This window comes from Pteropus medius, unplaced genomic scaffold (assembly GCF_902729225.1).
Source record: "Pteropus medius unplaced genomic scaffold, Ma_sr-lr_union100, whole genome shotgun sequence".
Lineage (NCBI taxonomy): Eukaryota > Metazoa > Chordata > Mammalia > Chiroptera > Pteropodidae > Pteropus > Pteropus medius.
The window spans coordinates 7,163,530-7,188,482 of NW_024344240.1; positions in this window are offsets into that span (position 1 = coordinate 7,163,530).

Genomic DNA, 24,953 nt, shown 5'->3' on the forward strand with positions numbered 1-24,953 from the left:
TCTCACTAAAGGTGGTGGAATCAAAACTAGACAGAGGTCGATGTGTCCTTCCAACGACACCATGGAGCCACCGCACAGTTCTTGGGTCACCCAACTTAGGTCTTATAAAACAACCTGCTCTTTTGGTTAAGTCACAGTCACTTCCGAACAGCAACACTGGATACATTGCTACATTTAGAAAATGTAGCACGTATAGAGAAATTAAAAACTAAAAACAGGACTTTAAAGTATTTTTGTTTTTTAAAATATAAGATAGTATTTGTCACAAATATATACATCATGACAAATTTGAAAGAAGCTGGACAAAAGAAACACCACTTCTAATAAAGACATGTAAGAAGCCAGATTTTATGCAGCTTTACTAAAAAGTCTAGGGGATTGACCATCGAGTCAAATGGCAGCCATTGTCTATCAGTGTCCTAATATGATGGAAATCCTAATAGAAAAAATAATTCTTTACATTAGATGATAAACAAATGAGTCTTTAATTTTCAAAATATGCATGGCCAGAAAGAGGAAGGACCTCTTCTTTTGATAGAAAATAACATTATCTGCCAAAATACTGGAGATGAATGCCAAGAATTAGATGAGCCAAAAATTTGCTGGCAAAAATAAATGCACAAGTTTCAAAATCAATCACATTTCTAAAAAATGCTTGTGATATGTACCCTTGCTGTTTGTGATCCCTAGGAGCATTGACTATATTACCGAAGCCAAGAGTCACACAGAATACCTGAAATATAAAGCTAAATTCTAAAAGCAGAGAATCATGATCATCTCAGTATTTCGGCTTAGATTCACAGTGCTACATTTTGCTCACATGGTATAGCACTGCCCTCTCACCTCAAGAAACTAATGTATACAAACAGATCTACTGTTTGCTGATTAACTGGCAAGAACTCACACTCTCAAGAGAGAGAAACTGACCAAAATTCTCTGATGTGAATGAACAATTTAAAAGGTGCACTCGAATTACAATAGAAGCATCGTTTGCTAACCTCTACCCACATGGGACTTTCTTCTTCCAGCATCCTGGACCTTTGGGTTAATGCAATAACGTCTCAAAGTTCTTTTAACTATAGAATCAATCCTTTGTCTGAACATCTTACATTAATATTAATATGAAAACCAGAATGAAAGCAGAGAAACTCTGAACTGAAGATACAGTTATGGAAGAGGAGTGGAGAACTTCACAGGTTACATCAGTGAAAACTCCCAGCTAGTGTTTTATTTGGCTTTTACATTTGAGGTGATTGAAAGGTAATTGCCCAGGAAAATGAGATTCTATTTCCCCTGTATTCCTCACCTTTGGATACGTATTAACATGCATAATAAAATAGCAGGTGAAAACTCATTCACATAACAGACTTCTAGAATGCTGAGTAGAACAAGACACTGTGGGGGATACAAATACATGGAAATGATGTTTTCTTTTATACCTCAAAGTTTTAAATGCGGGCAGTCTCACAAGTGCAAAATTCTGGAAGTTATAACTAGCGGTTTGAAAACAGCAGCCATTTTCTTTATGTTTTGTTATTTATGTTCTTTATGTTCTCCCTGATTTGTTACTTCAAAGAATATCCTAGGAAATGAACATTATTCTTTCTTCAGTGAGCACTGATACTTTCTGATAAGGAAGGATGGTAAAAATCCCCATGTTAGAAAACCTGACTAGCTAAGAGTATAACCCTAATCTCATTTATATGATCCCCGAAATCTATGCATTCTTGGGACTCCATCCCGCCACACTTGCTTTGAGAAACAAGTTTATTGTAATAAGCTTAAGTAATACTACAGAAAGCCCTGCTAGTAAATCAAGCATTTTTTTATTTTCTCAAAGAGGGAGCCATCTTAAAAAATAAATAAATAAATAAATAATAATAATGATAATAATAATAATAATAATTAGACACTTACTGATTAAATTATAGCAATTAATACAGTTCTATTTTAATATGTTGTTTTTATTTTGTTATTTGAGAGAGAAGAATGAAATTCTCCCCTGAAAATGATCACTTGTGTTATTACGTAAGAACAATATGAAATTAACCTAAAATAAAGCAGGAAGTTAAAATAGTAACTCCTATTAAATTCCCTAATATATTTAATGTGGTCAGTCTAGGGGTGATTATTTTAAATTCCAAACACTGTACTTCCTTAAAACTCTGGGATTCAACATAACCTGCCACAGCCTGCTGGATACACTGCTCCAACTCCACCTGTAATTAATGAGCAAACACACAGGGAATACTGAAGGAAAGATGGGACACTGGAGTGCATAAACGGATTTAAAATAGGTCTTTCACTCCTCTTTTTGGCAGTTTGTGGATATTTTTGCATGCATTTAACTTGTGTTGATTTTCTTCTTAGAAATACAACATCAACACAGTTCAAATAATCCTATTGTTTGAGGTCTTTAAGAATCTTTTATAGATGAAGAAACTAAAGTGCAGAGACTCTAAGTGGGTTGCCTGTGGGCACATCAATGGTTAGCTGTTTTAATATGTTGGGTTTTTTTTATTATTTTATAGAGAGAAGAATTGGAACTCAGGTACTTTGAATCTGGGTCAGGTACTCTCAACTCCACTAGTGCACAGGTACTGAGGAAATTTAAGCACCGCCACTGTCAGTGATAGACAGTGTTTTCAGAAGCTTCCATGTTCTGTTTAAAGTTCTGCTAAGCATATCATTGCTTGTCAGCTTTTGGGACATACTAAGTAAGATGACGCATGAGCCTTTGTGCTGGAAGACAAGCAGTATATCTTAAAGAACTAGAATCCCTATCAATTATTACAGCCTCTAAATATTGGCATTCAGCCTGCATGAGCTCATAGGGTCACACCGTATCATTTAGAACTGACTTTAAGTCTCAGTAGCTGAGAACAGCATGCAAATGGTACAGAAAGAACCCAAAACTTGGTTAACCTCTTAATCTTATCATAAAGAGTATACATGAGAGAGGAAGAAAAGTAATGTTTTTTCTGGAGGTATTTTTCTTTAGAAGCAGGAATATGAAAAAAAAAATTGAATAATTGAACTGTTGGGGATTAAATTAGATGGTGAAATTTTAAGTACTGCTGTCTTTATACCAAACCTGTGTCCCACTTCAAGTTTCAGTGGATCCGTCAACAACCCCTTGACCTTTTCTAGCCCAGCAATCTTCATTCCCTTCCACTAACCACCTCATGGACAAACTGTAGACTTAGTCATCATTGGAGTTCTCAATCGTCTAATCTTCACCAGTAAGAGTTCACTCCCTTGCTGTGGGCTGAACACAGCCAGCTGCTCATTTCTTCTCACTACATCTGCTCATTCACACCACTAATTTTTTTAATACTTTTACCCCCCAAATAAATTAACCAGTTCTGCTGGTTTTACTTTATCCCTTAACTAACTTAGTTTATAATGGTAGTTACTTGAATATTTCTTTCTTATCACCCTCATTTTCCTTTTTTCTTCTTCCCACTTGTTTTATCGATCCCCTATTAAAATTAAAACATCACGTCTCTGTGCCTATACTTTATTTCAATAACCTATTCATACCATTTAACCATTTACCTATTAGGGTTTTTTGTGTTTCTAATCTGGATGCTAATATCTTGTTATATGAATTACATAAGTTTAATTTTCACATTAATATTTTATTTGTAGGAATTGCAAATATGTTCTCTCAAGGCTTATATTTTAGTTAAGTATAACGCATTTTATTTTGCAGAAATTTTAAATTTTCATATGGTCAAACTTTGAAATCTTTTTGTCTTGATCTGGATACCATTCCTTACCCCAAAATAAAAATACTCACTTGTATTTTCTTCTAATACTTCTAAAGTTTTATTTTTCACATTTTAGTGTTTTACAGAACTAGAATTTATTTGGTGAATGATGTTAAGTAGACATCAGATTTAGCTTCTTCAGTATTGATAATCAACTGTTCCAGTTATTAAAAAGTTCATTCACAGTCACTGACTTGTGATGCCACTCTATCATATTCCTTAATTTATTTCTGGGTCCTTTATTTTGCCTTGTTCCATTCAATTAAACCTGTATCTGTACTACTAATTACTAAGTTTTATAATGCATATTGATATCTAGGAGGATTATTCCCAGATGTTCTTCAATATTGTCTTGGTTATTCTTGGTCTTCTATTATTTTGCATAAATTCTAGAATCAGGTGGCTAACTTCTGCAAAAAGAAAGAAAAAGAAAGGAAGAAGGAAAGAAGGGAGGAAGAAAGGAAGAAAGGAAGGAAGGAACGAAGGAACAAAGGAACCAAGGAACGAAGGAAGGGAGAAAAGAGAGAGAAAGAAAAAGAGAAAGGTCAATTTATAGATTTATCGGTATTTTACCGAAACCAAAATGAATTATTTAGCTTAATATGACTACTAAGTTATCTCGTCCATGATTATGGAAGTGCTCTTCATGTATTTAAGCAAAAATTCATATTTTTTATAGGTTTATTTTCTTCTCCACATTTTGTTAGATTTATCCCTATAACCTTATGATTTTTTTGGTTTATTATATTTTCTAATTAGTGGTTGCTGACATATAGGAATGTAGTTGTTCCTTATACACTTTATACACTTACCTTAAATCTAATATGATTTATAAACCTTCTTACTTATAAGTATATAAGGGATAAGCTTTCTATGTAAATAATCATTTTGAATAAAGATAATCTTACTTCTGATGCGTATTTGTTTATTTTTTTCTTTTATTATTACTATAGAATTTTGGTAAAATTCTTATCAAGTTGAGTAAGTGCCTTTGTATTCCTAGTTTTCTAAGTTTTTTTTTTTATGTTTGTGGACACTTTATTTTGTTGAGCCTATTGCAGCATCTTTTGGGACAGTTGCATAAAGATGAAGATGCTTGTGTTTGACACTGATTTTCTACTAACTCAATAACTTTATCTGTCCATGGCAACCAAATGAGACACGAGATTATTCTAAATTCTACTAATGTCAACACTAGCTTTTATTCCTATACCAGTGGCCTATTCATAGTGGAAGATAGACTCTACAGGTCTCTAAATTCCCAATATAGGGCTCCATTAAACACTCTCCCTGAATTTGGTTCTCCAGTGCTCCCTTTCTCTAGCTAGGGGATGACTTGTCAGGAGTCAGGACCCTCCAACAGGTTATCCTAAAATATTTGTTCTCCCTTTGTTAAATAATCCCCAAAAGATATTATGAAATTCTTTTTCTTATACCTTCTCAAAGAGGAATTTAGAAATGAGTGGGACAGAGGTGAGTAGTCAGCTGGGATGTGGCCTGGAAGTTTTGAGTTCCCCATCAGCATATTCTGGTCCTACAGATATATAGGGCTGGTCTTTCATCTAGTCTTGCAATATCTTCTAACATTAAACCATGCAGGTTTCATGAAATAGAGAGAACTTATATATAACTTATTATTGGCACTATTACTAAACTTAGTAAATATTTTATTTAGGATCTTACACTCAGGTTTACATAAATTATATATATATATATATATTATACATACATATATACATACATGATATATACATAGTATATAGAACTTTTATATATATATATATGTTTTATATAAATTAAAGTGGTTTCTTCCATTTATTATCTTGCCAGAGGCATGTCGAGTTTATTAATTCTTTCGCAGAAGTAGTTTTGGTTTTATTGGTGTTATTTATTATTTCTGAGGTTTTAAAAATTATTTTCTGCTCTTTTCTCTATTTCCTCCCCTCCCCTTTGAGTTTACATTTTATTTATTTATTTTCTTACTTTCTTGAATTGAATGAAAATTTCATTCATTTTTAATCTTTTTAAAAAAATCTGAACATTTAGGGTGATTTATGTCCTTAAAAATAAATGTTGCTGCATCTAAAAAGATTTGATATATGTAGTTTGTGGTTTAGTTCTTAAAGCTTCATAATTTCCATTGTGTTTTGGATCCATGAATTATTTATGCATGTTTTTAAATATCCATATAATAGGTTTAGATCTATTCCCTTTTGTTTTTGTTTTTGCTTTTGATTGCTAAATTTATTGCATTTTGGTAAGACAATGTTTCAGCATTTTGCTGCATTCTCATAATTTCCTCATTCTACCTTTCAGAAATATTGTCAAAATTTTGGTGAGTATTTTTTTATTTCTTGTAATTCTCTTTGGTCTTGTTTCAAATCTGCCTATTTTTAATATAGTGCTCAATCTATTCAATGAAGTCTTTATTCTTTCATTTATCTTATAATTATTTGAATTATTTTATAACGTAAAAATGTTAATTTCCAGGAGGGTTAATTCTGGTGTTTATGATTATGTCCCGTCTATGTCATGACCCACTTTCTTGTGTGGTATGTAAGGGTTTTTAAGGGGCTCTCATCTTCACCTGGGCCCGGAAATCTACCATGCTGTGTTTTAGGACATCCTGTGTGCTGGGTGTTGTGAACACCTTCCCACTGAGTTTCGCACTGCATTCTCTCATTCGCTTCTAAAACTGGTGCTTACCTAATTCAGAGGTGAACTGAAGCCACATAGAAGGCAAAGAATATTTATAGAAAGTTTATTCTTATAGAAAGTAAAACCCTCAAATGCCAAAAACCAAAAAAATAGCATACACATGTACAATCAATCATACATGTGTGTATTTGTGTGTGTGTGTGTAGACAGAATGAGATAGAGACAGACAGAAGAGGTTTTGGATATTAAATTTGTGCTTCTTCCCTACTCTTGAGAAAGCAACTTGATAATTCCCAAAGGAATTAATAATTCCCACAGCTAAGCCATTGACTGCATCGTTGTTACAGTTTCCCATATGCTGCCACTAGGATATTAAGAGAAGGAACAGAGAATAAGTCCTTTCTGGAAGACAGTCATCTTTCTTTAGGGAGGAGAAGGATGAATAACTTAATAAGATATGAAGATTGCAGAATAATCAACTCTTGTATTTTGAGTAAGAAAGTATCTGTTGCCTAGTGCTAGTGGTCCCTCAAAGATGTTCTACCTTAGAGCTGGAGGCTCTAAGGGAAAAACTGCCAGACTTTAGAATATTGAGGGGTCAAAAGGGGAGGGGAGAAAAGGGAGAGGAAGAGCCAAGCTTCTAAATTGCAGTCTTTGCCTGTGTTGACTTTGAATTTCAGGCTTAGTTTACACATGCCCGGGGCTCAAGGGCAGAAGAATTGCAAATTGACTTTATGCCTGGTTCCAGTACAGGGTCTGATGCAGGGGAGTTAGCCACACTCTTCCCAGGTCAGAAGCCTCCACTGCCCTTAGCATTTCACCACACAGACGTCCAGTAACAGTTGATCTCCCTGACTCCTGAGTGGTCCCTGCCAAGTATGTGAGACAGAAATTTCCAGGCCAGCCTTGCTCTGTCCAGCACACATTTGGGCTGTGAAGTAGGAAGCACCGCTCCCTAATTTCCTTGGACTAGAGCCAAGCACTCTAGGATCAGGGCAGATTTTTACCTGGGGGAGGAGGTACCCGAGTTCCCCCACCACATGCCCCGAAACCAATGCATACTTATATGCACCTTATAATTTACATGGACTTTTCAACTAGTCACCTTGCTTGATAATAGCAGTCCTGCCAAATGACATGGCAAAGTGTACTATTCCATTTCGTAGACAAAGAACCTCAGATTTAGTGATGTAAAGAGACTTCTCAAAATGACACAGCTATTAAGCAACACAACTGGTATTCAGGCACCGTGCTTTCAACCGGCCTCCAATGACATGTCGCTTTTCAGTGTTTGCTCCCAAACCTCCTCTATCAACAGCCATAGTTCTCCATACAGCTGACCCAACTTACCGGATAGCTTTGGTCTCCCAATTATGGAACTAAACCATGTGAATAACTACTAAGCTGCTTCTTATCTGATTAAGCAATGGTGCAGCATGATTGCCGTTCACATGATAGAAACGTGAGCTCCCTATGAGGTAAATGAGAACCCATGGTGAAGTCAGTGTCAAACCATGGTTCAGTGCAGAGCTTCATTTACTCTCAGAAGAAAGGGACTTGCTCCCAGCAGTCTTCCCACCCAGACCTCTTTCAGTCTACCCTACATTATAAAGCTCTGTGTTCACAAGGTCACCTCCCTTAGCAAGTATTGACAGCAAATTTTAAGTTTTTAATAACAACCTCCCTCATATTGTTGAGATCATGAGGGTCGAAGCCATACTTTATTTTTATAAAAGTTTAATTTTAAAGAAATGTTAGCCCAGAAGGAATAAGTCTTCAGATTTTCAGATATTCAGATAAGTCTCTGAATATTATTTAAGATCAAGAATGATCATACTTCAGCATACAGAGCAACAGCCAAAACATTACTTGTTTTTCTCTCATTTTATTCAGTTGTAATTGACATATAACGTTGTATTAGTTTAAGGCACATAACATAATGATTCGTCATATGTATACATATGAAATGATTACCCCAAGAAGTAGAGTTAAGGACTATCACCTCATGTAGTTACAAATATTTCTTCTTGCGGTGAGAATCTTTAAGACCTACTTCCTATCAATTTTCAAATATATAATACAGTATTGTTAACTATAGCAACATACTGTACGTAACATTTCCTGAACTTATTTCTCGTATAACTGGAAGTTTGTAGCTTTTGACCACCTTCATCCATTTCACCCACCCTCACTGCCATCTGTCAACAACCATTCTGTTCTCTGTTTCCATGAATTTGATTTTTTTAGATTTCACATATAAGTGAAATCATACACTATTTATCTTCACTGTCTCACTTATTTCACGTAGCATAATATCCTCAAGGTCCACCTATGTTATTGTATAGCAAATTTATTATATTAAAGTAACAATAAAATATCGTTTAAATAATCATGCCATTGTAAAAATAATTTTAAAAATTTAAAATAGAAACTGGGAAAAATATTGTAACCTATTTCTCTTTAACTTAAAATTGAATCTCTTAAACATATAGAGTACCTAAAAAACCAGAGGAGAAAAAAGGCCAATGGCATTATAGATAAATGGGCTGAAAAATGACTGCACAATTTAAAAACTTAGAATGATTCCCTATGAAAATATGCTCAGCCTCACTTATAATGAAAAAAATATAAATCAAAACTACATGGAGATATTTTTACTACAAAATTACTGTTTTTAAATTTTTAATATTGTTAGCAAAGGGACCCATCTCTTAACTTTCAAAAAAGATTGAGCCAACACAGAAGACACGAGCCATGTTTTATACATCTACGTACCTCAATAGCATTTTAATAAATATCTGGTTAATAAATGTCTGAGGTAATGATTAGGAGCTAATGGTGTGAAGGCTACTAATGATAATTTGTTACTCTCCAAGCTGACACAGCCCTCAGAACTAGACAAAGGCAATAGATTGTGGGCTGCCAGTGGGGGGCAGGGGAAGGGAGGGGAGAAACACTTATTTTCTCTGCCTTGAGGTGATTTTATTGCTCTGGAACAGTACATTCGGTCATCTTCCTGTCTGGGTACAATTCTGAAAAAAAAAACTGTCAGTTCACTATTGAAAAAAACATACTGGCAAACCTATTGTGGGGTTTTCGGTCTTTTTCTGGCTGTAAATTGGTACATTAAAAAATAGCTTTTGAATCTTGTGACCATGTACCTAACTCATGGCACTACATCCTATCCTTCCAGGATATCTTATGTTAGCAAATATAACAAAGTGATTTTTAATCAACCTAGCCAAAACAAAGATTTAGAACAAAACAAGTTTTAAACTACATAGGTGCAACACCTGGGCTGTTTGGAGGACAGTCTGATTGGGGAAATTAGTAAATTGAGAAGAAAGAGCTAAGAAGAAAACAAGATTTCATAAATTATTTTGGTTCACAGGTGATAGGAAAAATGTCTCCAAGATATTTATTTTTAAACATCTTTTTGCAGCTCTTTTCATATTGAATATATAATGAAAGGGCTCAATTCCAAATATTATGACATTTTATGTAGTCATTATTTAAAATACTTCTAAAATGCCAAAAAGAGCATAATGCTAATGAGAAAAAGGCAATTTTGCATAGGCTTGACAAAGTTAGAATGAAAAAAGATAATCCTTAATAGGAAGGGAAGTTAAATCTGGAATTAACATACCTAATGAGGAGGTATAGTACGTGCAAGGATATATATCCATAAGAGAAATAATGTTCTAATTTTCTATAAATTGTAAAATGAACAAAACTCATAAAAGGGAAGACAAATTTTCAGTGTAACTATAAAATTTCATTTACCTAGCTTTTGTACAAGATTAGGTACAAACATTAAATATGCTATTAGTTAAAACTATTAACATAATGTTAAAAAGCCCATACATTTTAGGGCTATAGTTAACAATCGAAGTTACTTAAACAGAGATTTTCTGAGTAAAGGATGACGGTTATTCCCCTCATAAAAATGATATATAGCTTTAGAATTGAGTTAAATGTTTCTCTCTTAGGTTGTTTACTTTCTTCCGGTATTTGTTAGTTTCAGTACCTGTGTGACTCATGCCCTGACATACAGAGAAAGCAACAGCAGTCAGCATGACAACCTTAGTAGGCTGAGTTTAGGACACCTGTTCCTTTAATACCAAATATTCTAGAGTTTCAGACTTTGTCGAAACGATCTGTGAGCTCCAGAAATCTGCCTATGAATGACAAATGGGGAGCCCCTAATATCTCATTCTTCATTTCCTTAGGAAGGAGCTTATTCGATATATAAGATTCCCCTTTTGGGGGCAAATATAACTAAAAATTTATATTTGCTTGAAAAACATTTTTTTTTCCAGTACAACTAAAAGGTAAAGCACAGTGCTAGGAACTGATAGAAGAGAAATAATTACTTCTAACTTAAATTTGAACTTGAAAGGACTTGAAAAATGACTGGCAGATTAGAAATGGTCTTTTTCCAGTGCATCCTTGGTGATGAGGGAGCTGAGATATTGCGAGGGAACTAATGGAGGGGCTTGCTGTGTCCAGGCACGGGGTCATTATGAGCAGATCTAAAACTGAATAATCTTGGTGATTATGAAATATTCCTTTCCTCCAGCCTTTTGTTGTTATCAGCAAAAGTGACCTAAATATGTTTCTATTTGAAACTTTTATATGACTCTGTAAGCCAAAGCTGAGGCTACTACTATTGAAAGAAGTATCCTTATCCTCACAGAGTATAGAATTCAGAGCATAATCACAATGTGTACTGCAGGCTGGATTTGGTAGGACAAAATAGAGGTAGAATAAGATCTGCCTGGGAAAATCAGACAAAACTTTCCAAAAAACCTGGACTCTCTTCATTGATTCATGCATTGAGTGAGTATGCACTGATTGACAACAGCATGCCAGTACTGAGCATGATGTCAGACACGGAGTGGAGGATACAGACACATAAAAATAGTAACAATACCATGTGGTACATAAAAAGATACAGATACTTGCAGATAGGTTTTGGAAACCACTTAAGGCTCAGTCTCAGATAGAAGGACAATTAGTGATGGCTTTCTAAAGAAGAGATGCTTGAGCTGAGTGCAAACTATGTGACATGGGGTAGGGAAAAAAAGATAGAAATGAGACTGTGCAGAGCACGGTCTAAGCAGATCCATGAAAGAAACAAATGGTGATGAAAAGATTAGGAGATGAGAAACTTGGTGATTAAAGGCACACAGGTGAGAAAATGTAAATCAATTGAATAAATACTGAATAATAAGTCCAGCATACTAAGGCAGATGGTGAAAGTGTGTGTGGCAGGAAGATGGCAAAGTGAGCAGGAGGTGTGTCCTAGAGATGAGATGACAGGAAAGTGAGAGCCTTGAAAGTCACCTGAAGAAGTTTGGTCTTATTTTCTACCTAAAGAATAGCCACATGATCAGGAATGCTCTTTAAAATGAACTCTTGCAATGGAGTGAAGGATGATAGGCAAAAGAACAAGTTGAAAAAATAGTGTGACTAGCTGGCTCCCAGTTAGTAATATATTAGGGCAGTTTGGGTGAGTGGTGGTGCCAGTCTGTTTCAAGGTGGCAGTAGGGGAGTGGGATACTTAAAAGATATTGTAGAGGCAGAATAACTGCAGATTGCATGAGGCAAGAGGGAAGAGTTGACGAAGGCTAGAGTTTCTAACTTGTATGTTTGAAAAGATTAAAGGAGAGCAGAGTTCTACAGGTACATGAGTCTGGGTGCACATGTAAGACTTTCTGCATATAGGGTGCAGAAGAGTAGTCAGACCTAAAGATGAGCATGTTTTATGCAAAGGTGGAACTTAAGTCCTGAGAATGAATGAGGTTGCCATGGAATAAACTCTCCTCAGTCTTTGCCTCTCTCAAGTCTCTCTCTTTGGCTTCTCTCTAGTCTCCCTGTGTAGTCTCTCTTATATCCAATCACTCTTCTGTTTCTAACAGTCTACCTGGTCACTAATTGAACTACTTTATCATTTTCCTTAAAGCTGTGCTGTCTAATACTAGCCATGTGTAGGTATTGAGTGGTTAGTCTGAATTAAGATGGAAGTATGAGAATTTGTACTTTGTATGGAAAAATAAACACATTTAATATGATTACACATTGAAATAATTATTTGAATGCATTTGGTGAAATAAAATATATTGTTAAATTGATTAACCTGTTTTATGTACTAGAAAATGTTAAATTACACATGTGGCTTGCATTATATTTATACTGGACAGTGCTAGTACAGAGTATTATTTTAACAGTAATATGATATAACTTAAAACATATAAACTCAAGATAATTTATGAACTAGAATATTTATAACTGCATCTCTTTGAGCACTCTCTTATTTTCTTCCTGTAATCTATGTTATTCCACTGTGTAAAATTCACCAGTATGGAGATTGTGGGCTCTGATAATGACATCATCTAAGCAGCTCCATAGTAAAGTATCAACTATCTGAATCTGTTCTTTCTAGTAAGTGCTTGAAGCAAATTTAGGCAATGGCTTGCTAATAAACTAGCTATCAAATAAATAGTCCAAATTTGAGACTTTTTCCATAGTGCAAATGCTTCTGCCAATTTCAAGCCACCAATAGTTTATCAGCTCATTTACAGAATTCTTGGATATTTACCAATGGACTCTTGTAAGCCAGTTTGATGAGGCTCTTGCTGTCCAAAGTCTCTCAAATGCCAAGCCATTTATTGAACCAAAGAATGAGTTGTGACTCTAGAGCAGTACAGTCCAATAAAACTTTCTGCAATGGTAGATATGTTCGATACATGTGCCAAGTGGCCATTGAACACTTGAACTATGGTCAGTGTGATGAGGAAATAAATTTTTAATTTTATTTTACTTTTATTAATTTAAATGTAACTAGCTATATGTTCAATACTATATGTATTGAACAGCCAAGTATAGAGATATACAAAACAGACAGAAAGCTCTGATTTTATATGTAAATAATATGCCATTTGTAGAGAGGAGAGAAAGAGACAGAGACAGTAACAGAGACAGAGAGTGAGAGAATGCGTTAATGTTCAACTCCCAAAACTTACACTAGCCTAGAAGTGAAGTCAGCAAGGTGGCAGAATAGTTTTCTACCACTTTCTCCCTAAAGAACACCAATTTTGACAATCACTCACAGATGAGAGTAATTTTGTAGGAGTCAGGGGTCCAGCAAAGTTCCAGAATATCACCAAAGTAAAAAAAAAAAAAAAAAAAAAAAAAAAATCTAAGATTGGATGCACTGACAAGAGAAGAAGGAACGGTTTGCAATTTTTCCCATGGGGAAAAGTGAGAGCGTGTGAGTGGGAGGCCAGCTTCCTCAGCTGTACAAGATGTTGCCAAAGAGGCCCACTTCTTTCCTACAACATCTAGAATACTGAGGTGGTCTTCACAACTGAGGGTGGAGAGAGGCTGGGAGCATAGCAGCCAGGACTCAGAACTAATCAAAAGGACTTGGATTCTACAAACACTTTGCAGACTCCATCAGGAAGCCTGCCTATGGAGCCACTGGAGACACCTCACCTACAAAACCACTCAACTGGCCTATGGCACCTCCCATTCCATGCATCTCACCTCCCCTCCACACCCCCCCACACACTTGTGGCAAACTTCCTAAGCACACTTCTGCAGCTGGTGAGTGTAGTTGGCTAGTGAGCATGTGTAAAAAGCTGACCCAACTCTGTGGGATTAGGAGAAAACATACTAACTTGAGCATTCAGTATTTCCCTAGGGAAAGAAAACAAGAGGTTTTCAGCACTTGGCTTGGCTTTGCAGAATCCAGAGAAGGCACACAATTTTAGGAATTCCCCTCTCTAAGAGGGGACAAGAAGTTTGAAGCAGGTATGTCCATTGAAAAAGTCTGAGAAAGCCTCAGATTTCCTAACAGGACTGACGGGTAAATGTATTCATCTCCTGAAACCAGAAGAAGGTAACTGCTTCTTCAAATGTAGAGACAGCAATATAAGACTTTAAGGAATGTGAAAAATCAAGGAAACATGACATCTCCAAAAGAACACAATAATATTCTAGTAACAGCCCCCCAAAGAAATAGAGATCTCTGACTTGCCTGATGAAGAATTCATAATAATTGCTTTAAGGAAGCTCAGTGGGCTACAAATAAACATAGAAAGGCAATTCATTAAAATTAGGAAAAATTGTTAGTACATGAACAAAATGAAAAGTTTAACAGAGAGATGTAAAATTAAAAAAAAAAGAAATTCTGGAGCTGAAGAATTCAGTGAATGAATAAAAATGCAATAGAGAACATTAACAGCACACTTGATTGAGCAAAAGAAAATTTCTGTGAAATCAAAAACAGGTCATTTGAAATTATTTCTTCAGAGGAAAACAAAGAAATTAGAATGAAAAAGAGTAAATAAAGCATACATAAGTTATGAAATACCATCAAGGAAAAAAAATTATGCATTATTGGAGTCCCAGAAGGACAAGAGAGGGAGAAAGGAACAGAAGGCTTATTTAAAGAAGTAATGAATGAGAATTTCCCAAATCTGGAGAGAGATACGCTCATGAAGTTCATGGGTTCCCAAACAGGTTCAAGTCTTCTCCAAGACACATTATAACTCATTTTTCAAGGCAAGCATTTCCCTATACTAAAGCCAGAAAAGAATATTAGAAGTAAATAAAATTATAGGCCAATACGCCTGATGAACACAGATGCAAAAATCAGCAAATATTGCTAGCCAACCGAATTCAATAGCACAGTAAAAGAATCATACACCATGATCAAGTGGAATTTATGCCAAGGATGCAAGGATGGCTCAACATATACAAGTCAATAAATGTGATATGTTACATTAACAGAAAGAAGGATAAAAATCATATATTGATGTCAATAAATGTAGAAAAATTATTTGAAAAAATTCAGTATTCTTTCCTGATACAGACTCTCAACAAATTAGTACAGAAGGAACGAAACTCAACATAATAAAGTTCATATCTGACAAGGCTACAGCTAACGTCATACTCAATGGTGAAAAGCTAAATGCTTTTCCCAAAGGTAAGGAATAAGAGAAAGGTGCAGAAAAATCATCCTTTTGTTTAACATGGCACCAGAAATCCTACCCAGAGTAATAAGACAAGAAAAATATAAGACATCCAAATCAGAATGAAAAAAAGTAAAATTGTCTTTGTTTAGAAATAACATGATGTTATATGTAGAAAATCCTCTTTGTTTAGAAATAACATGATGTTATATGTAGAAAATCCTCTTTTAGAAATAACATGATGTTATATGTAGAAAATCCTAAAGACCCTACCAAAAACTCTTAGAATAAATAAATTTAGTAAAATTTCAAAAAACAAAATAAATATATAGAAATTAGTTGTTTCTATGAACAATAAATTATTTGAAAGAGAAATTAAGAAAACAATCATAATCTTTTTTTTACAATAATATCAAAAATAATGCAATATTTAGGAATGAATTTAATCAAGGATGTGTAAACTATGCACGCTGAAAACTACAAGACACTGATAAAAGAAGTTGAGGAAGATACAAGTTGAGGAAGATACAGATTTAATGCAATCCCTACCAAAATTTCAGTGGCAGTTTTTCACAGAGATAGAAAGACAATGCTAAAAGTCATATAGGAATCACAAAAAAACCTGAATAACCAAAGTAATCTTGAGAAAGAACAAACCTGAGGGCATCACACATCCTAATTTTAAATTATATTACAAAGCTATGGTGTTCAAAACAGTATGTTACGGTCATTAAAAATAAAAAGACATCTAGACAAATAGAACAGAATAGAGAGCCCAGAAATAAACCCATACACAATTAACCTTTAACATGGGTGTCAACAACACACAACAAGAAAAGAATAATCTCTTCAATAAATGCTGTTAGGAAAATTAGATATCTACACACAGGAGAATAAAGCTGATCCCCTAACTTACAACAGTCACAAAAATTAACTCAAAATTGATTAAAGACTTAAATGTAAGACCTGAAGCCATAAAACTCCTAGAAGAAAGCATGGGGGGAAAAGCCTTTTTGACATTGGTCTTGCAATGATTTTTGGTGTGAGTGAAAAACTTCTGCTCAGTGAAGAAAACCATAACAAAATGAATAGGCAATCTCTGGAAGAGGAGAAATATTTATAAATCATATATCTGATAAGCAGTTAATATCTAAAATATATAAAGAACTCACACAATTCAACAGCAAATAATAATAATAATGTAATTAAAAATGGGCAAAGGACCTCAATAGCCATTTTTTTCTAAAGAAGACAAACATATATGGCCAACAGGTACATGAAAAGGTGTTTAATGTCACTAATCATCAGAGAAATGCAATTCGAAACCACAAAGAAATAACACCTCACACATGCTAGACCTGCTATTGTCAAAAAGATGAAAGATGAATGTTGGCAAGGATGTGGAGAAAAGGGAATCTTTGTACCACAAAAAAAAAGTAACTAACTGAGGTGATCAATGTGTTAATTAACCTGAGTTTGGTCATCATTTCACAATGTACACATATATCAAATCATCATGTTGCACACTTTAAATATGTACAATTTTATATTCCAATTATACATCAATAAATCTGGGAAAAAAATAAGCTACATAAGCCTTGTTTCTAATTTGTGTAAACAGGAATAAGGTAAAGGGTTGGGAATAGACTTGCTACTACCTAAAGAATATGGAGAAAAAAGAAAACAAACTGTGCTCAATATTTTTTGAGTTGCTATAATTTTTCATAAAATTCTGGTGAACATTCCTTGAATTCTAATTAATACAACCTCAATTCATGAATATAATTCCTGCACCATCACACAAAGCACAATTTTTAAAACAATTTTTAAGTTTCTTAAAATAAGAGCTAATATGACATCTGTGAGGAGGACTATCTCTGTCTTGGTTGTGAAATCTAAGTGTATTCCATGGTCACTTACAGAGTTCTCTGAGCTCCAGGAGAGAACTGTTATTACACAATCATCATCTTCGTTCTTCAGAAAGCATTAGACTACTGGTTTTGACCCAATGAAGAGAATCAGGTGGAACTTCGAGCTCTGTGTTCAGGTTAAGAATCTGCTAAACAACAAGTATCTTTCCCCTGAGGAAATGAGGTTCAAAAGCAATATAAAAAATCACATGCCTTATTAAAAGACATATTTAACAATAACTGGAAGCACATTACATTTATCAATCTCGTTTCCATTGTTCCAGATTCCGGATGAACTCACTACATTGTCAATTTATGCAAAAGTCATTGATCGATGAAACCAGAATTCAGACAGCTGACTGTGATCAGTTCTGGTTCCTGAAACTCATTTCACTGTACTCCAAAAAACCGAGACTTAATGATTGATCAATATTTCTAAATTCATTCTACAAAAAACAATATAGTAATTTCTTAATGTTTTTATTCATTCCCAAATAACAAAAAATATTAATTGATCAGTAGAACTTTGAATTAAACAAACAATACTGAATGCGTATACACTTAATGGAAATTTCAAAAGCAGTTGATATAATTTTCCTTATATTCTGAAAAAAGTTATTTACAAAAACAAATGAACTCCTTAGATTTACACTTGAGAATTTCTGATTGGTTTTGCTTTAGAAGTGTCAGGTAGCACAGAAACAGAAAATCAGAGCAGACACTATTAAAGTTGACCTCAGAAGGCAAGGCCAGTAGTTCCAAGAATAAGTACATAAGAATTGCATTTGTATAAAAAAAATGTAGATTTCAGGATGCAGGGACCGGTAATCTATTTTTAAATGATACTCCAAGTGACTCATGACTTCTAGTGACTACCATAAGTATCACCAATAGCTATCTGCTTACTCACAAAATTGGCGAAGAATACATTTGTACATTGTATTGCTTAAATTCTAAACCTAAGTGCTGTTTAATAAATAGTATTTAATAGACTTCACAATGCAGATAATTCTGGACACTTATTAGTAATGTAAAAAAAAAAAAATTCTGTTGCTCAATGTCCAGAATACACAGGAATTTGTTTACCTGAAAAAAAGAAAAATCGATGATCTCTGAAGAACTCTAATTGCTAGTCAATACAAGAAAGACATAACAAGATTATATATCCAGTAATTACAGGCATATCTCAGAGGTAGTATGGGTTTGGTTCCAGACCATCACAATAAAGTAAATATCTTATAAAATAAAGTGAGTCACACAAATTTTTGGTTTTCTAGTGCATATAAAAGTTATGTTTACACTATATTTAGTCTATTAAGTGTGCAATAGCCTCAATAAATGTACATATCTTAATTAAAAATGCTTTTTTGCTGAAAAATGCTTTTAAAAAAAGACTCACCATCTGAGCTTTCAGCAAGTCATAATCTTTTTGCTGATGGAAGGCCTTACGTAGATGTTGATGGCTATTGATTGATCAGGATGGTGGTTGCTGAAGGTTAAGGTGATTGTGGCAATTTCTTAAAATAAGCAAACAACGAAGTTTGACACATTGTTTCACTCTTCCTTTACAAACTATTTCTCTGTAGCATGCAACACTGTTTAATAGCATTTTACCCTCACTAGAACTTCTTTCAAAATTAGAGTTAATTCTCTCAAACACTGCCATAATTTATCAACTCAGTTTATGTAATATTCTAAATCTTTTGCTGTCATTTCACCAATATTTATAGCATCTTCACCAGGAGTGGTTTCCATCTCAAGAAACCATGTTATTTGCTCATTCATAAGAAGTAACTTCTCATCCATTACAGTTTTATTGTGAAATTATAGCAATTCAATCGCATCTTTACTCACAAAATTGGCTCTACTTCTAATTCTAGTTCTCTTGCTATTTTCACCATCTTACTTCACTGAAGTCTTGAAACCCTCAAAATCATCCATAAGGGTAGGAATCACCTCTGTTCAAACTTCTGTTAATGTTGATATTTTGATCTTTTCCCAAGAATCACAAATGCACTTAATGGCATCTAAAATGGTGAACCCTTTACAAAAGGTTTTTAGTTTATGTTGCTCAGATCCATCAGAGGAATCACTATATATTGCAGCCATAGCCTTCTAAAATGTATTTCTTAAAAAATAAGACTTGAAAGTCAAAATCACTCCTTGATTCATGAGCTGCAGAATGGATGTTGTGTTCGCAGGCATGAAAACAACATTAATCTCCTTGTATCTCTCCACCAGAGTTCTTGGGTGATCAGGTACATTGTCAATGAGCAGTAATCTTTTGAAATGAATCCTTTTTTCTGATCAGTAGGTTTCAGCAGTGGGCTTAAAATATGCAACAAACCATGTTGTAAACAGATGTGCTGTCATTCAGGCTTTGTTGTTTCATTTATAGAGAACAAGCAGAATAGATTTAGCAAAATTCTTAAGGAAACTAGGATTTTTAGAATGGTAAATGAGCACTGGCTTCAAGTCACCAACTGCATTAGCCCCTTATAGAGTCAGCCTGTCCTTCAAAGCTTTGAAGTCAGAAACTGACTTCTCTATAGCTATGAAAATCTTAAATGACATCTTCTTCCAATACAAGGTTGTTTAATCTACAATAAAAATCTCTTATTTAGTGTAGATACCTGTATTAATTATCTTAGGTAGATTTTCTGGATAACATGCTGCAGCTTCTACATCAGCACTTGCTGCTTCACCCTGCATTTTTACGTTATGAAGATGGTTTCTTTCCTTAAACTTCATGAACCAAACTCTGCTACGTTCAAAACTTTCTTCTGTAGTATTCTCACCTCCCTCATCTTTTGCAGAATTGAAGAGTGTTAGGATCTTGCTCTGGATTAGGCTTTGGTTTAGGGGAATTTTGTGGCTAATTTGATCTTCTATCCAGACCACTAAACTTCCTCCATTTCAGCAATAAGGCTGTTTTGTTTTCTTATCATCCATGTGTTCACGGGAGAAGAACTTTTAATTTTCTACAAGAACTTTTCCTTTGCATTTGCAACCTGGATAACTGGTACAGAAAGCCTAGCTTTCAATCTTTCTCAGTTATTGACATGCCTTCCTCACTAAGCTTAATCATTTCTAGCTTTTTATTTACAGTGAGAGACACGAAAATCTTCCTTTCACTTGAATACTTAGAGACCAATGTAGGGTTATTATTTGGCCTTGTTTCAATATCATGGTGTCTTGGGAAATAGGAAGGCCCAAAGAGAAGGAGAGAGACAGGGAATGGCTGGCTGGTCAGTGGAGCAGTCAGAACACATATAACATTTACCCATTAAGTTTGTTGTCTTATTTGGGCATGCTTTGTAGCACCTCAAAACAATTACTACAGTAACATTAAAAATCTCTAGTCAAAGATTACCAGTAGAAATATAATAATAATAAAAGTTTAAAACATTGTGAGAATTACCAAAATGTCACACAGAGACACAAAGTGAGCAAATGCTCTTCAAAAAATGGCTCCAATAGACTAGTACTCCTAAAAGTTGCCATAATCTCTTTGTAAAAAATGCAATATCTATGAAGTGCAATAAAGCAAAGCACACTTAAATGAGATAGGCCTGTAGTTCATTTCTTCCAACAGTTCTTTTTCCCACTACGGGTAGAACTCTACTATTGAAGAAATGAGCTTAAAAAATGCCTCAATCTCTCTTCAGTAACTACGTGCAATAGAACTAAAGTGAAACATCCCAGCATTAAAATCTAAGGAATTCAGGGACTCAGACCTCTGACCACCAGGGAGAGTAGTCTACAAATGCTTTTTCTGGGTGCTATGAGACTAATTTGAGTTTAAAATATAATTTAAAATAGTTATTTAGAGTCATGAAGATAGCCTCTGTAGGGTAAAAGGGATTTAAGGCAAAACAGCTACACAAAAATATATGTTCAGTAGAGAAAGGAGAAGAAACAAGAGATGATGATTAAGGATTGAAAGAAACTATTTCTCATTAAAGGCAACAATGTCTATAAATTAATTTTGATTTCTCCATGAGTCAGGATTGTCCTCAAACATTCATAGGTAATATTCAATTAGTAAGCAAAGGCTTCAACACTTTGTGATCAACATCTTACAATGTGCAGGGCCATCTCTCTGAGATTCAAGTGTCCATAAAAGATCAGATGAGTGATACCATATCTGGTCTGTGTCCAACTCACATCTACATTGTTTGTTTACATAAGCCTGCAGATTGCTCCTTGATTTCAAGTGGAGGTGGAGTCCAAATGAATTCCACACCCCCACCATAAAAAAAAAAAAGAAAAATAAACATGCAAAAAATGAGAGAAAAGCGAAAGAAGAAAGCATGAGAGCAATTTTTTACACATAAGGACCAAGGACTAAATAGTACAAAATCTAAACAAAATTATATTTGTACCTATGGCAACAATTTACCCAGACCACCCCCACACTTGTATTGTATTTATGGTTGAAAGGGTTTAACACTTGACTGTTCTTAGATATTTTTAACTTTTGGAGAGAGTTTTCTTGTTGCCAAGTTATTTTAACTATTTTCTTTAAAAATTATTTGTTAAAAGGCATGAGTTATCCCTAAAATTAATCTTCAAAAATTGATAATAGGGAAAATAAAACACTACCATTTCACTTAGAAACTCTTTGTGCTTGTAAAAAAAAAGTACGATTGATTTTATTAACTTTTGTACAGCTTTTTCCCTTGGTATCCAAGCACAATTCTGCTAAAGTTGCTATTTCAAAACCATCTAAGAAAATGTGATGCCATTGATCTCCAAAACAATGCCCACTCCTATGAAATGCTTATGCAGATACCAAGAAATTCCAGATCTTTCCCATGGCTTTCTCTCCGCACCAAAAAGAGGATTCAAGACTTAAATGAATTCTCTCCTGGTTTTAAGTTTCAATTTGAGAGTTTTTAGTTTAGACAATCTTAAAAGGTAAAAGCTCCAGGGATTCAATCATGGGGCTTGGGGGCCAAACCCATGCTTTTTGAGTTTTACTTCCAGGCACTCTACTAGTTTCTTTTGGTAAATATCTGAGAAAAATCCTCTCACGCTTTTTGTAGGGGGAGGAAGAAAGTAAGCATTTTGAAACACACTAGAGCATTCTGTTTTTTACAACAATATTTTTCTTCAGGAAAAAAAAAACTATTTTATCAAGTCTAACCTACTGAAGTTTTATCAGAGACTAACATCCTTAGGGAAAGGGAAATATCCATCTCTAGCGCACTTTAGCCATTCTGTCTCACCTGGGCATGGGCAGGGATGGTAGGGTGGGGAAATGGCATGAAGACTGAGAAGTACTGGTAAAGTTCATAGTCCAGGGAGACAAGACCACCAAAAGGATGAAACTGAATGAGAGGACTATGGAATCTTCCCTTTTCCCACACTTCACCACATTACTTAAGGCCTATTTACAGCAATTCTGTTTATCCAGTACATTATGTTCACCTTTTAACAAAAATTACAAAGCATACTAAAAAGCAGAAAAAAAAAGTTTGAAACAGATTGATGAGCCTCATAGCAGAGTCAAATATGGCAAGAATCTTGGAAATAACAGAGCAGGTTTAAAAAAAAAAAACTATAGTTAAAATCTTAATGGCTTTAATGGAAAAAGTAGACAGCATGCAAGAACAGATGAATAATATAAGCAGAAATAAAAATTTTAAGAAAGAATAAAAAGAAATGCTAGAGAATAAAAAAATTGTAACAAAAATGAAAAATGTCTTTGATAAGCTTAGTAGTAGCCTGACATAGTTGTAAAAATATCTCAAAGCTTGAAGATGTATCAATAGAAACTTCTAAAATTGAAAAGTAAAAAGAAGAGATTGGAAAATACAAAACAGAAAGTTCAAGAACTATGGGACAACTAAAAAAGGTTTAGTATACTTAAACCTTTAGCGCTTATACCAGAACAAGAAAAAACGAGAATATAAAATAGAAGAAGTATTTGAAACAATAATGATTGAAAATTTCTCAAATTAATGCTAGACATCACCCATCACCGATCCAAGAAACTCAGAGACACAAAGCAGGATAAATGCCCCCCAAAATACTACACTAAGGAATATCATATTTAAACTTTAGTACACTAAAGATTTTAAAAATCTTGAAAGAAATCATTGAAAAAACACATCTTATCTATAGAAAAGCAAAAGTAAGTATTCCATGCAACTTTTACACAAAAATTATTCAAGCAAGAAGAGAATGGAACAAAATACTTGAAGTATTGAGAGAGAAAAACAAAAAACAGAAAACCACCAACCTAGAACTCTATACCCTGAGAAATTTTTTTTTAAGTTGAGGTGAAATAAGTATTTTTCAGACAAATAAAAATTGAGGGAATTTGATGTCAGTAGACCTGCCTTGCAAGAAATATTAAAAGAAGTTTTTCAGAAAGAAAAAAATGATATAGGTGAGAAATTTAGACCTAAAGTAAAACCCTCATATAAGGAAAAGTGAAAGTAAAATAAAAGCTTTCATTTTTCATATTCTTAATTGATCTAATGTAACAATTTGTTCAAAATAATAATAGCAGCAACGTATTTGATTACATATGCTTTTATATGTGAATATTGAAATAGATATTTGCTTATGTATTAGTGAAATGAATGACAATGATAGAAAGAATGGGAGGGAATATATTAGAATTATTTTGTTTGTATAAAATACTTGAACTACTTGTAAAGCAATATAGTGTTATTTGAAAGTGGACTTGGATTAGATGTAAATATATGTTGCAAATTCTAGGACAACCAGTAAAATAAGTTTTTTAAAAAAGAGTATAATTGATATACTAAGAAAGGGAAAAAACTAAATTATATGAAATTCTAAAGTAAAACTTCAAAAAGCAAAAAAAGGTGGAAGACAAAAATAGAATCAAAGAACAATAGCAACAAATAGAAAACAATAACAAATATTGTAGTATTAATCCAAATTTATCAATAATCATCTTAAATATCAATGATCTAAGTACATCAATTGAAAGACAGAAATTATCATAGCACATAAAGGAAACAAGACTCAACAACATGTTTTCCACACACACACAAAAATAAAACCTGCTCTAAATAAAGACACATACAGCATTATAGCATGAATTTAAAAAAAAAAAAAGTTGATTCCCAGCTAGGGTCACCATATGGAGTCTCCCCATGTTGTGTGTGTTTTCTCCAGGTACTTCAGTTTCATCTCACATCTCAAAGATGTACACATTGGATTAATAGTTTTGTCTAAATTGTCTCAGTCTGAGTGAATGTGGGTCTGTGGGTCTGTGGGTCTATATCCAACAATGGCAATTGACACATTTGTTTGATGCTGACATGAAACATTCACCAAGATAGACCACATTTTGGGAATTAATACACTTAAACAAATTTAAAAAAATAAAAATTATGCAATATCTGCTCTCAGAACACAACAAAATTTAACTAGAAATCAAATACAGGAAGATATCTGGAAAATCTCAAAATATTTGGAGATTAAAGAACACACTTTCAAATAACACAAGTCAAAGAATAAACCTCAAAAGAAAAAATAAAATTTTGAACTAAATGAAAATAAAAACATAACATCAAAATATGTGTGATATTCGTTAACACATTCTACAAAGCCAGTATTAGTCTAAAATCAAAACCAGATAAAGACGTCCC